At 42.8% G+C, this 13,411-nt stretch overlaps 1 pseudogene; it reads left to right on the plus strand.

Annotated features, from left to right (window-relative positions):
* The first annotated feature begins 4,200 nt into the window (after positions 1-4,200).
* On the plus strand, positions 4,201-4,962 carry LOC101142654 (mitotic spindle assembly checkpoint protein MAD2A-like; annotated as a pseudogene).
* The last annotated feature ends 8,449 nt before the right edge of the window (positions 4,963-13,411 follow it).

The following is a 13,411-nucleotide window of genomic DNA, read 5'->3' on the forward strand; positions in this document are numbered from 1 at the left end:
CTCCAGCAGTTCCCTATGTGACTGGAACTTCTCCTGGGTGGCAGTAGAATGGGGCTGGAGTCAGCATTCAGAGCTTGTTCAGGCTCTGCAATGGGACGGAGGCCAGCAACCCTATCCTGGTGGCCTAGACCAGCGAGTCTCCCAGCAGGCTCCTGTGTTGTTAAGAGGGCTCCTGGGTCACAGCCGAGAGGGCCTAGAGCCAAGAGAGGGTCCCGTCAGCATCTGCTGTGGAACAAGACCCACCTCAAGCCTCTGGGTGTTTCAGATGGCTGAGTCTCTCTCTGGGTCCTCGTAGGAGCAGGATTAACCTGCAACCACAGCTGAAGGGGGCTGGTGCCAAGGCACAGGGTAATTTTCAAATCCACAGCTGGGACCATGTTGGTGGACCTGCCTGCTGAGGCACTGCTGTGCGTGACTTCTCCAGGACTCCTTGGCAGGTGGTTTAGGCAGGCTGAAAGTGAAGGGATGGAAAAAGATATTTCAAACAAATGGAAACCAAAAGAGAGAAAGAATGGCTATCCTTATGTCTGACAAAACAGACTTTAAGTCAATAACTGTAAAAAGGACAAAGATGGTCCTTACATAATAATAAAGGGGCCCATTCATCAAGAGCATGTTACAATTTTTAAGTCTGTGTACCCAACATTGGGCCACCTAAATATGTAAAGCCAATAATAATCAATCTGAAGGGAGACATAGACTGCAATATGATAGCAGCAGGAGGGCTTCAATACCCGACTTTCAACAGCAGACAGATCATCCAGACAGAAAATCAGCAAGGAAACATTGGGCTTGAAACTCACATTGGCCCAACTGGACCTAACAGTCATGCACAGAACATTCTCCAGGATAGATCATAGGTGAGGCCACAAAGCAAATCTTAGCAGCTTTAAGAAGACTGGATTCATTATCAGGTTTCTTCTCTGACCACAGTGGAATAAAAATAGACATCAAAAACAGGATGATTTTTTTAAAAAAAATCACAAACATGTGGAAATTAAGCAATATGCTCCTGAACAACCACTGAGTCAAAGAAGAAATTAAAAGGGAAATTTTAAAATATCTTGAGACAAATGAAAATGGAAACACAACATACCAAAACTTATGGGATGCAGCAAAAGAAGTTATAAAAGAAAAGTTTATACCAATAAATGCCCATATCAAAAAAAAAAAAAGATCTCAAATAAACATCTGAACAACGCATTTCAGGGAAGTAGGAAAATAAACTCAACCCAAAGTCAGAAGAAAGGAAATAAAAACTAGAGCAGAAATAAATGAAATAGACACTAGAAAAACAATAGAAAAGAACAATGAAACTACTTGGTTTTTTAAAAACATAAAAAAATTGTTAAATCTTTCACTTACTAAGGAAAAAAAAGATGACAATAAAATCAGAAATGAAAGAGGAGACATTACAACTGATACCATAGAAATACAAAGAATCATAAGAGACTATTGTGAATAACTATATTCCAAGTAATTGGATAACCTAAGAGAAATGGATAAACTTCTAGACACATACAACCTAACAAGACTTAATCATGAAGAAATGGAAAGCCTGAATAGACCAATAACAAGTAAGGATATTGAATCCACAATAGAAAGTCGCTCCTTAAAAAAAGTCCAGGACCTGATGACTTCACTTCTAAATTCTACCAAATATTTAAAGAAGAACAAATACCAATACTCCTCAACTCTTCCAAAAACCTGAAGAAAATACTTCTAAATTCATTTTACAAGGCCAGACAAGGACACTACAAGAAAGAAAATTATAGACCAATATCTCTGATGAACATAGATACAAAAATCCTCAACAAAATACTAGCAAACTGAATTCAACAGCACTTCAAAGGATCAGAATCAAGTGGATTTTCCCCTGGGATTTGAGGATGGTTCAACATAGGCAAATTAATGAATATTGTACCCCATATTAACAGAACAAAGGGCAAAAATCATTTGATCATCTTGATAGACACACATACAAAAAAAGGATTTGACAAATTCGAAAACCTTTCATGATAAAAATTCTCAGCAAAGTAGAATCAAAGAGGTTACCTCAACACAGTAAAGATCGTATATGGCAAGCCTGCAGCTCCCATCATACTCAATAGTAAAATGTTGAAACCTTTTCCTCTAAGGCCAGGAACAACATGAGGATACCTGCTCTCACCACTTCTGCTCAACATCATACTGGAAGTCCTAGTCAGCATTAAGAAAACAACAAACAAACAAACAAATAGGAAAGAAAGAAATAAAATTGTCTCTGTTTGTTGATGACATTATCTTATATATAGAAAACCCTAGAGATCTCACCCCAAACTGTCGCAAACTCAAACAAATTCAGTAAAGTTGCAGGATACAAAATCGACAAGCAAAAAGCAGTTGCATTTCTACACACTAACAACAAACTATATAAAAAAGAAATTAAGAAAATCCCATTTACAATAACATCAAAACAATAAAAATACTTAGCAGTAAATTTAACCAAAGAGGTGAAAAATATGTATGCTGAAAATTACAAAATGTGATGAAAGAAATTGAAGATGACACATATTAAAAGATTATCCAGTGTTCATAAACTATCAGAATGAATATTGTTAAAATGTCTGCACTACCCAAAGCAATCTACAGATTCAATACAATTTCTATCAAAATCCCAATATCATTTTTCATAGAAGTAGAAAACACAATCCTAAAATTTGTATGGAACCACAAGAGACCCCAAATAGCCACAGCAATCCTGAACATAGAGAACAGAGCTAGAAGCATAGCACTATTTATTTTCAAAATAAATTACAAAGCTAGAGTAACCAAGCCAGCATGGTGGTTGCATGAACACATACGCGTCGACCAGTGGGACAGGATAGAGAGGCCAGAAATCAAGCCACCTATTTATAGGGAATTGATCTTTGACTAAGGTGCCAAGAACACACAACAGGAAAGAGCAGTCTCTTCATTAAATGGTGCTGGGAAAACTAAGTACAGAAAGATGAGATTGGACCTTTTGTTCACACCACGTACAAAAATCAACTCAAAATGGATTAGAGGCCCAAACAAAAGACCTGAAACTGTGCAACTACTAGAACAAAACATAAGGAAAAAGCTGCACAACATTGGTCTGGTCAATGATTTCTTGGATATCACCCCAAAAGCGTAGGTAACAAAAACAAAAATAAATGGGATTAGATCAAACTAAAAGCGCCTACACAGCAAAGGAAACAACAGAGGGGAGACACAACCCACAGGCTGGGAGGAAATATTTGTAAACTCTGTATGTGTTAAGGGGCTAGTTTCAAAAATATGTTTAAAAATTCAAATACGAGCTAAGGACCTGACTAGACATTCTCAAAAGAAGACACACAAATGGCCGAGAGACACATGAAAAAATGCTCACTATCACGAATCATCAGGGAAATGCAAATTAAAACCACTAGAGCACTTCATACCTGTTAGAATGGATATTATTAAAAAGATGATCCATTACAATATCCCTTCTAACAGGTATGAAGTGATATCACACTTCGTGTTTTGCTGGGGATGTGGAGAAAAGGAAGCCTTTGTACACTGTTAGTAGGAATGTAAATTAATACAGCCATTGTTTTAAAAAAGTATGGATGTTCCTCAAGATACAAAAGATGGAATTACCATATGATCCATCAATCCCACTTCTGGGTATATTTTCAAGAGAAATGAAATCAACATGTCAAAGAGATGTCTGCACCTCCATGTTCCTGGCATCATTATTCCCCATAAGACACGGAAGCAACCGAAGTGTCCGACCACAGATGAGTGGATAAAGAAAGGCTGGTGTATGTCTACAATGAAACGCCATTCAGCCTTTAAAAAAGAAGGACACTGTCATTTGTGACAACATGGGTAAACCTAAAACACATTATGCTAAGTGAAGTAAGCCAGGCGCAGAAAAATAAGTGTCACAGGGCTTCCCTTGTACGTGTAATCTAAAAATGTTAAGTTAATTGAAGTAGAGAGTAGAATGCTGGTTACCAGAGGCTGAGGAGGGGTAGGGGTGGCAAATGAAGAAATGCTAGTCAAAGGATACAAAGTTCAGTGAGGCAGAAGAACTAAGTTCTATGAAGCCGTGGTGGGGAACTGCTGCGGGAGGGGCCGGGGGAGCGGCTGCGCTCTTGGGTCGGCCAAGTGGAAGCCCATGCGCCTTGGTCTGTGGGCCTGGCTGAGGCGATGCAGCTCTTCCGGGAGCAGAGAATCACCCTGGCAGGAGCGTGGAATCCTGGCTGAGTTCTTCCCGTTTGGTATCAACAGCATTTTATATCAGCACAGCACATACCCACCTGAAGCCTTCATTGGAGTGCAGAGTACAGACTCACCTTGCTTGTAACTACAGATCCTGTGCTCATACAATACCTAAATAATGTGCTCGAACAACCAAAGGATTGGCTATACAAATGTTCAGTTCATAAATTGGCCACAGTCATTGCAAATATTGAAAGTGGTGATGTCCTTGAAGGAAGGCACTTTGATACTGAGTGTGACAAGACTGCAAAAGATGACGGTGCACCCAGAGAACAGACAGCGCACCCAGAGAAAGGAGGACAGGTAACCCAGAGAAAGGAGGACAGGTAACCCAGAGAAAAGACGACAGTGAACCCAGAGAAAGGAGGACAGTCAACCCAGAGAAAAGACGACAGTGAACCCAGAGAAAGGAGGAGAGTGAACCCAGAGAAAAGTCTCAGAAAGCTATCCAGGACAAAATCCATCCAGCGATCAGATGAACCACAGTTAGTGACATTTCTGCAACTGTTGAATTTTCTTGTTCATTTGATCTATGATTTATGCAAAGATCTGGTTGTACCTGGAAGATGGCAAGAGTGGGGACCACAGTTCATGACCAATCCGAGCAAGGCTCCCTTCGTTCATTTGCTGCTACATCCACACAGCTCACAGCATGGTGGCCCACAAAACCTTGTCAATGACCGAGGATGATATGAGGAAGATAATGTAATTTTCAAATGTCGTTTTCCTGAAACCAAGTCAACTATAGCTGATATGTTTTATTTCACTGGTTAATGTTGACATGGGAAAAACCAATATTATACTTTACCGAACTTGGTGTAATTGGTCCATTTTTTTGATACCTGTTAGGCTTACCATGGGGTTGACGTAATGAATTTATTGCACATTGTTCAAAAGGAACCAGGAGGTTTTTGTCAGCACCGTAATGTAAATTCCATTGCAGATGGTAACTGTAGATGGAAAAACTTTTGCTATAAAATGAAATGCTTCCCTAAATCAGACATTCCGGTAAAGTGGCTTGACTCAGCACAGGTAGGGAGATATTTAAATATAAAATACAATGAAAGCAGTTTAAATATTTAGAATCTTGGTTTAGATTCTGAAAGTGACTAATAATCCATAAGCAATGCAATATTGCTCTACTGGATCCTTTTCACATTTATTTCATTATGTAGTTTTCCATATTTAATAAATTTACAGATTTAATTTATATAACTTGAACCTATGAAGGAATGGATATTTCTACTGTTTAATGTCCTGTGATGTAGAACTCTTGAAAAAATTTTATATTTTGTATAATCAAGCTTTAAGTAAAAAATGAAGAAATAAAGTTAAACGTGTTATTCTTTTTTAATTAATTAATTAATTAATTTATTATTTTTTTTTTGGCAGAGTCTTGCTCTGTCGCCAGGCTGGAGTGCAGTGGCGCCATCTCGGCTCACTGCAACTTCCGCTTCATAGGTTCAAGTCATTCTCCTGCCTCAGCCTCCTGAGTAGCTGGGACTACAGGTGAGTGCCACCATGCCCAGCTAATTTTTGCATTTTAGTAGAGACGGGGTTTCACCATGTTGGTCTTGAACACTCCTGACCTTGTGATCTGCCTGCCTCGGCCTCCCAAAGTGCTGGAATAAAAGAAGTTCTAGTGATCTGTTGCATAGCATGGTGATGATAGTCAATAATAATGTAGTGTATATTTCGAAATTGCTAAAATAATAGATTTTCAATGTTTTCTTCACACAGAAAAAATGATGCCTGTAAAGTAATGGATATGTTATTTAGCTTGATTCAATCATTCCACAATGCAAACATACATCAAAACTTCACATTGTACCTAATAAATATATACAATTACTGTCGGTTGAAATTATTTTGAAAGAGGCCAGATTAAGCTGCTGCAAGTAGGGATGCAGAGTGGGTGGCACAACAGCAAAGAGCAAGGGTCACCGCCAGGGTCAAGACAGTGACCTCTAACCTTGGCTGGGTGCACAGGGAGACTGCGGGTACAGCTGACAAAGCCTATGACCTCAGCCAGGTGTGGGGGTGTGCACCTGTGATCCCAGCTACTCCAGAGGCTGATGCAGGAGAATTGCTTGAACCTGGGAGGCGGAGGTTGCAGTGAGCTGAGATCGCGCCACTGCACTCCAGCCTGGGAGAGTGAGAGTCTGTGAAAAAAGAAAAAAAAAAAAAAGGCTGTGACTTGACCTGCATGGAGTTCAGAGAAAAGGCAGGAGAAAAAACATGTTCCGGGAAATTTAGACACAAGACTGGAATGAACACTTTGTTCATTGCCTGTTTTCACGCATTTATACATTCATACGCTCTCAACTCTGTTCCAGGAAAGATTTAAAGGACGCAAGTAAGAATGCAAGCCCGTCAAGGCTGTTCCGATTTTAAATGTCAGTTCAGCTCCTACTTTATGGGGTTTGGCAAATAGAGTTAAGGGCCTTTTCCTCAAATGCTCAAACATTCCAATGAGACTAAATCAAGCAACTGGAATCGCTTGAAAACCAGAGACCAGATTCCATCCTCCCTCCGTTTTTTTGAAATCTTCACTTCTTTATCACTAGCTGGGTTTCGATGACTCTTCAGGTGTAAAGGTCAACCTCACAGAAATGGGAAAACCTGTGTTGTTAGGAAGGATGGTTTTATGTGAGCATTTGAAGTTTTAGGGCAAGAATGGCCTCGGGCCATCTGTCAGGAAAAGCTGCCACATCTGGCAGTATTTCTCCTAGGGTGAAACGTGCGGAGATTAAATTGAAGTAATAACGAGCTCACGTAGAGTCTGAGACGAGACAGGAAATTTATATGCACGGCATGTGCCTTCGGTGCCCGGGCTATGGAGGAAAGAACACAGACAGTCCTTCTGAGGTGAGGCAGACAAAACCACTGAAAGTGAAGGAGAATTAAGGCGCTACACGATGGTCATTCAAAAAGCCTCAGACTTCCCCTCCTAAGAAGATGGAACAGGCGTGCGTTTTCCTCCGTCCCGCAGGTGCAGCCGGAAACCTCGGGCAGTGCCCATCAAACAAACGCAGGAAGAGGAGAGGCGCAGAGAGGAAGCCCGGGGGAGCTGGGGGACCCTGAGAACGACAGGGTGGGGCGTTCCTGGGTTTTTTATTTTTTGACTCTTCCACCCCAAACTGGGTGCTCAGAAGGACGCGGAGGAAGACAGCCCCCGCTGCTGTCTCCAGCCAGAGCACTGGGAGAGGCGCGGCTCCAGGAAATAGTTCAAGGACCCTGGGAAAGGGGTGGAGATCTCCGAATCTAAAAAACCTTCAGGAGACTGGAAGTGTTTTGAAGTTGAGGGTTGTGGTTCTTTCTCATTTGGTTTCAAAACAGGATCCCCATTTCCCTTAATGTAGGATTCCAAGGCATAAGCAGAAGAGGAAAGGGGTGTCAAGGTCAGAGCCGCCTAGAAGGCAACGAGAAGCAGAAGCGCAGGCCTGCCACATGCTCTTCAGAGTGACTTCGCTGTGGGCCGCGGAAGGCAACAGAAGGAACCAGCATCCACTGGCCACGTTCCCCTCCCCGGAGCGGAGGACACAGCCCAGTTTCTTCAGGCGGTGGCTCCAGCCAGCTCTGCCCCACAGGGAAGGAGCGCGCAGCTGCCACACACCGCAGGCGGCGCTGACAGACTCGGCCTTCCGGGAGCGCAGGCGTGTGGGGGGCGCCGCCCTTGTCGCTGTCTGGAGCCCCGCAGGCCCGTGGCCTTCTGCCGGGTTCTCCGGCCTCTGCAAGCCTAGCCTTCAGGACTCCGCCTCGCCCCCCTCTTTTCTGTTCGGAGACTCACGGGGCCGTCTGTCTGGACGATGTGTGCACATTTCTTACCACGATTCCTTTGCACACCAGCTACAGGCACCGCAGCGCTGGGGACGGCACAGCTGAACTGTGCTGGCAGCGAAGGGGCCTCACGGGGACCGCTCAGCTCCCTGAGGGCGCAGCCCACCTGGTCCGGGGGCGGGGGGCGGGGAGGAATAAACTTCCGCGGTTTTCAGTGACCCAGTTTGTGGCATGGCACATGTTGAAAAGGTGAATCTGACCGCGTTACTTCAGAGATGCGCTGTGAGCTGCTTTGTGCCGCGAAATGACCTGTTTACCCGACAGCGCCCTCTGTAGCCCGGTGCCAGAACCGGCTTTTTCACGATGTTCCTACGTTGTGTTTACAGCCTCCCTGCGAGGGGTTTGCACGCACAGGCGGACCTCGTTTTATTGCGCCTTGCTCTATTGTGCCTCGCAGATACTGCACTTGTTTTTACAAATTGGAAGTTTGTGGTAACTCCGTTGGGGCACATCTGTGGGTCCCGTTTTCAAACAGCTTGTGCTCACTTCATATCTCTGTTTCACATTTTGGTAATTCTTGTAATATTTCGAATTTTTTCATTATCATTATATCTGTCATGGTGATCTGTACTTAGTGATCTTCGATTTTACTTTGTAATTGTTTTGGGGAACCAACAACTGCACCCACGTAAGACAGAAAACGTAATAAATGTCACGTGTGTTCCACATGCTCCACTGACCAGCTGCCCCCATCTCTCTCCCTCCCCTCAGGCCTCCCTATTCCCATTACACTATTAATAACCTACAACGGCCTCTAAGTGTTCAAGTAAAAGGAAGAGACACACATCTCTCATTTTAAATCAAAAGCTGGAGATGATTAAGCTTAGTGGGGAAAGCCTGTTCAAAGTTAAGATAGACTGAAAGCAAGGCCTTTTGCACCCAGGAGTTAGCTCAGTTGTGAATGCAAAGAGAAACCTCTTAAAGGAAATTAAAAGTGCTGCTTCAGTGAACACATGAATGACAAGAAAGTGAAACAGCTTTATTGCTGATATGGATCCCTCAAGCCAAAGCCTAATCCAGAGCAAGGCCTCAACTCTCTTCAGTTCCACAAAGACTGAGAGGAGTGAGAAAGCTATAGAAGGAAAGTTTGAAAGTAGCAGAGGTTGGTGCATGAGGTTTAAGGAAGTAAACCATGTCCATAACATAAAAGTGCAAGATGAAACAACAAGTGCTGATGGAGAAGCTGCAGCAAGTTATCCAGAGACCTAGCTAAGGTAAGTGATGGAGGTGGCCACACTAAACCACAGATTGTCAGTGTAGATGAAACAGCCTTCTGTTGGAAGAAGATGCCATCTAGGACTGTCATAGCTAGAGAGGAGAAGTCAATGCCTGTCTTCAAACTTCCAAGGACAGGATGTCTCTTGCTAAGAGCTAATGCAGCTGGTGACTTAAAATTGCAGCCAATCTCATTAACTATTCCAAAAATCCTAAGGCCCTTAAGAATTATGCTAAATCGGGAGGCTGAGGTGGGTGGATCACCAGAAGTCAGGAGTTTGAGACCAGCCTGACCAACACGGAGAAACCCTGTCTCTACTAAAAACAAAAAAAAATACAAAAAATTTGCCGAGCATGGTGGTGGGTGCCTGTAATACCAGCTACTCTGGAGGCTGAGAAAGGAGAATCGCTTGAATCCGGGAGGCGGAGGTTGCGGTGAGCCAAGATCATGCCATCGTACTCCAGCCTGGGCAACAAGAGGGAAACTCTGTCTCAAAAAAAAAAAAAAAAAAAAGAATTATGCTAAATCTACGCTGTCTTTGCTCTATAAGTAGAATAACAAAGCCGGATGGGAGCACATCTGTTTACAGAGTGGTTTACTGAATATTTTGAGCCCACTGTCAAGATCTACTGCTCAGAAAAAAAGACTATTTTCAAAATATTACTGTTCATTGACAATGCACCCAAGGGCTCTGATGGAGTTGTGCAAGGAGAGGAATGTTGCTTTCATGCCTGCTAACACCACATCCGTTCTGCAGCCCATGGATCAAGGAGTAATTTCAACTTTCAAGTCTTGTTACTTAAGAAATGCATCTCAAAAGGCTATAGCTGCCATAGATAGTGGTTCCTCTGATGGATCTGGGCAAAGTCAATTAAAAACCATCTAGAAAGGATTCACCATTCTAGATGCCATTAAAAACATTCATGATTCACGGGAGGAGAAACAATATCAACATTAACAGGAGTTTAGAAGAAGTTGATTTCATTCCTCATGAATGATTTTGAGGGGTTCAAGCCTTCACTGCAGAAAGTAACTGTAGATGAGGTGGAAATAACAAAAGAACTAGAATTAGAAGTGGGGCCTAAAAATGTGACTGAATTGCTGCAATCTCAGGATAAAATCTGAACAGATTAGGAGTGGCTTCTTATGGCTGAGGAAAGAAAGTGGTTTCTTGAGATAGAATTGACTCCTGGTGAAGATGCTGTGAACATTATTGATATGACAACAAATGATTTAGAATATTCCATGAACTTAGTTGATAAGGCAATGGGTAGGGTTTGAGGGGATTGACTCCAATTTTAAAAGAAGTTGTACTGTGGGTAAAATGCTATCAAACAGCATTGCATGCTACAGAGAAACCTTTCATGAGAGGAAGATTCAATCAATGCAGTAAATTTCATTGTGGTCTTATTTCAGATATTGCCACAGTCACCCCAACCTTCAGCAACCTCCACCCTGATCAGTCAGCAGCCATCAACATCCAGGCAAGGCCCTCCACCAGCAAAACAATTATAACTCACTGAGGACTCAGATGATCATTAGCATTTTTTAAAACAATACAGTATTTTTAAATTAAGATATGTTCATGTTTTAGACATAATGCTATTATACACTTAATAGACTACAGTATAATATAAACCAAACCTTTATAGGCACTGGGGAAACAAAATATTTGTGTGACTTGCTCTGTTGCAATATGAGCTTTATTGTGGTGGCCTGGAACCAAATCCACAGTATCCCCAAGTCCTGCCTGTAAGGTGAGGCAGCAGCCCAGGAGCTAGTGCAGCCTGCCAGGTGCTGTGTGTTCCCAGCAAGCAAGGACACTTGGGAAGTGATACAAAGACACAAAAGTTTTGGTCATTTGATAATCAACTCATAATAAAAAATAAATAATGAAATGTGGTTAATTGAAGTAAGTTAATTAGAAATTGAAAATGATATTCAGAAGAAAAAAGTTATATACAAAGATGGTTGTGATACAAAAGAATATAATGACACATTTAATTTTATTCCCTTTAATAAATGAGGAATGTGGTCTTACCCCTTCCATTGTCTGCTTCTAAAGTATAGATATAAACCTGTATCCATCTGCAGATGCAGATAAGAAACCTGGGAAACCACAAGAAAGCCAAGTAACCTGGGAAAAAATGGGCATTGAGCCAAGAGCAAAAAATAAGAGTCGATCCCATTGGTGCCACCTGACAGCAGAGATGGCTGAGGACCCCCAAGCATGAGTCAAGAGAGCTGCCCTGCAGCCCCACCCTGCCTTTCCAGGATGAACCTTCTCTGGGAAGCCACTGCTCATTCGGAAAGTGAAGAATGCCTGTGTTTCCAACACCAACCCCAGCTCTGCTGACGTCTCAGAATGCCAGGACCACGCGTGATGGAACACCAGGCAGGGGAGACTCAAATATACAAGGCGAGAGGCCAGGCAGGGCCAGCGTCTCCCTCAGGCACATGAGGGCCCACGATACTTTTAGGAACCCAAGAAAATGTTTTAATTTCTCTTAAAAATCAGAAGGAAACAAATAAACTCTTAGGTATAAGAAAGTGTTTCAATATACACGATTGATATATCCACCTTTATACAAATGCAGTAACAAAACTTACGTGTTTAAACTTTTTAATGGAAAAAAGATCCCACAAAGGCAATGAAAGTCATGATGTGGCCTGATCCCAGGTTGCAAAAAACTAAAACATTTGTGAACGGCGTTCATTAGAAACACAAGAATGCTAATGTAGAATGTCAGGTTTAACCATAAAATGTTGAATACGATGTCCAGTGACTTGAGTTTAAAATGCTGGAGGAGGAATAACCAGAGAGTAACACAGTTTCCGCTGTCATACCCACACCCACCGCAAGACGAACTACAGAATTTCTGTTTTTCTTTTTAAAGCAGGGAGAGAAGTAAAAATGACAACAAAATATAATTATAGTAATAATTCTAGGAAAATATAAAAATTAAATATAGAATAATGAGAAAATGGTTAATGTTGTAGAGTAGGTTCAAAGTGGAGGTATGTAAGAAGTAGGTGATAATCTGAATTGTTTGGTTGTGTCTCTTGTATAAGGTATTTGCTCAAAAGAATCAGCCATGCTAAACCTATAATTGCAGTATTCATTAAGACAACTTAATTAGAATCAATCTTTAAGTGCTCAAGCAAAGGTTGTTTCAAAGGTGAATTTGATAAACTGAGCATCAGAGTCCTCATTTTTGGGCGTCAGCCTCCATGTTGAAATCCCTTTCACTTTAACACCAATAATCAGAGTTCACGAGGCCCCTCTCCATGTTCTCACCTCTTCGTTTGCTCCAGAGCCTCTGAGGCTCCACTCTCCACTCTAGCTGCTGGGGAGAGAAGGTGAAGGTGACTGAGCTCCGTCCTCAATGTGTTCTCTAGATGGGGATGGGCAGGTCCCCAGGTCATTGGGATACAGTGTGAGGAGGACCCGAGGGGTGCGGGGTTCAGGCAGCACTTGGGGGCTTTAGCCTGGGGATGGAGCAGGGTGAGCCAAGGAAGGTTTGCAGAAGGAATGATGAGTCGGAGTAAGCAGGATTGACCTAAGGGAGGGCCTTCTGCTTGATGTCGGCCATGAGGAGCAGGAGAGAAGGGGCGGGAGGGGCTGCCCCTGATGGCCATGAAACTTGGGGGCCCATGCTCTGAGAGGGACCTGTGCTCCTTAGGAAAACATGGAGCCCACAGGACTCCACGCGCAGAGACAGGAGGGCCCCACCCGAGACTCCCTTCAGGAGCAGCACCTGGGTGGAATGGATGAGACGACTCTGTCCTGGTCCCTTCTCACCCATCCCCACAGCATCCCTGAGCCATGCAGGGGATGAAGTGTCACCCACTTAGGGAAAAGGAAGTGGGGGACAGCTGAGGGTTTTTTCCAAGGTGGCAGTAGACAGTGGCTCAGATGGGTGTGACTCGCCCCATCTTCCAGCCCTTTATACTCTGTCATTGTTTCATGATTGTCTTAATGCTACCTTTTTGAACAAGTAAATGTGCTTGTTTACAATTTGTGCATAAATGTGCCTGCAAATAGGTAAATACGGACCCCCTCCTCAAAATTAATGTAATAAA

The sequence above is a fragment of the Gorilla gorilla genome, chromosome 5, assembly GCF_029281585.2.
Source record: "Gorilla gorilla gorilla isolate KB3781 chromosome 5, NHGRI_mGorGor1-v2.1_pri, whole genome shotgun sequence".
Classification (NCBI taxonomy): Eukaryota; Metazoa; Chordata; class Mammalia; order Primates; family Hominidae; genus Gorilla; species Gorilla gorilla.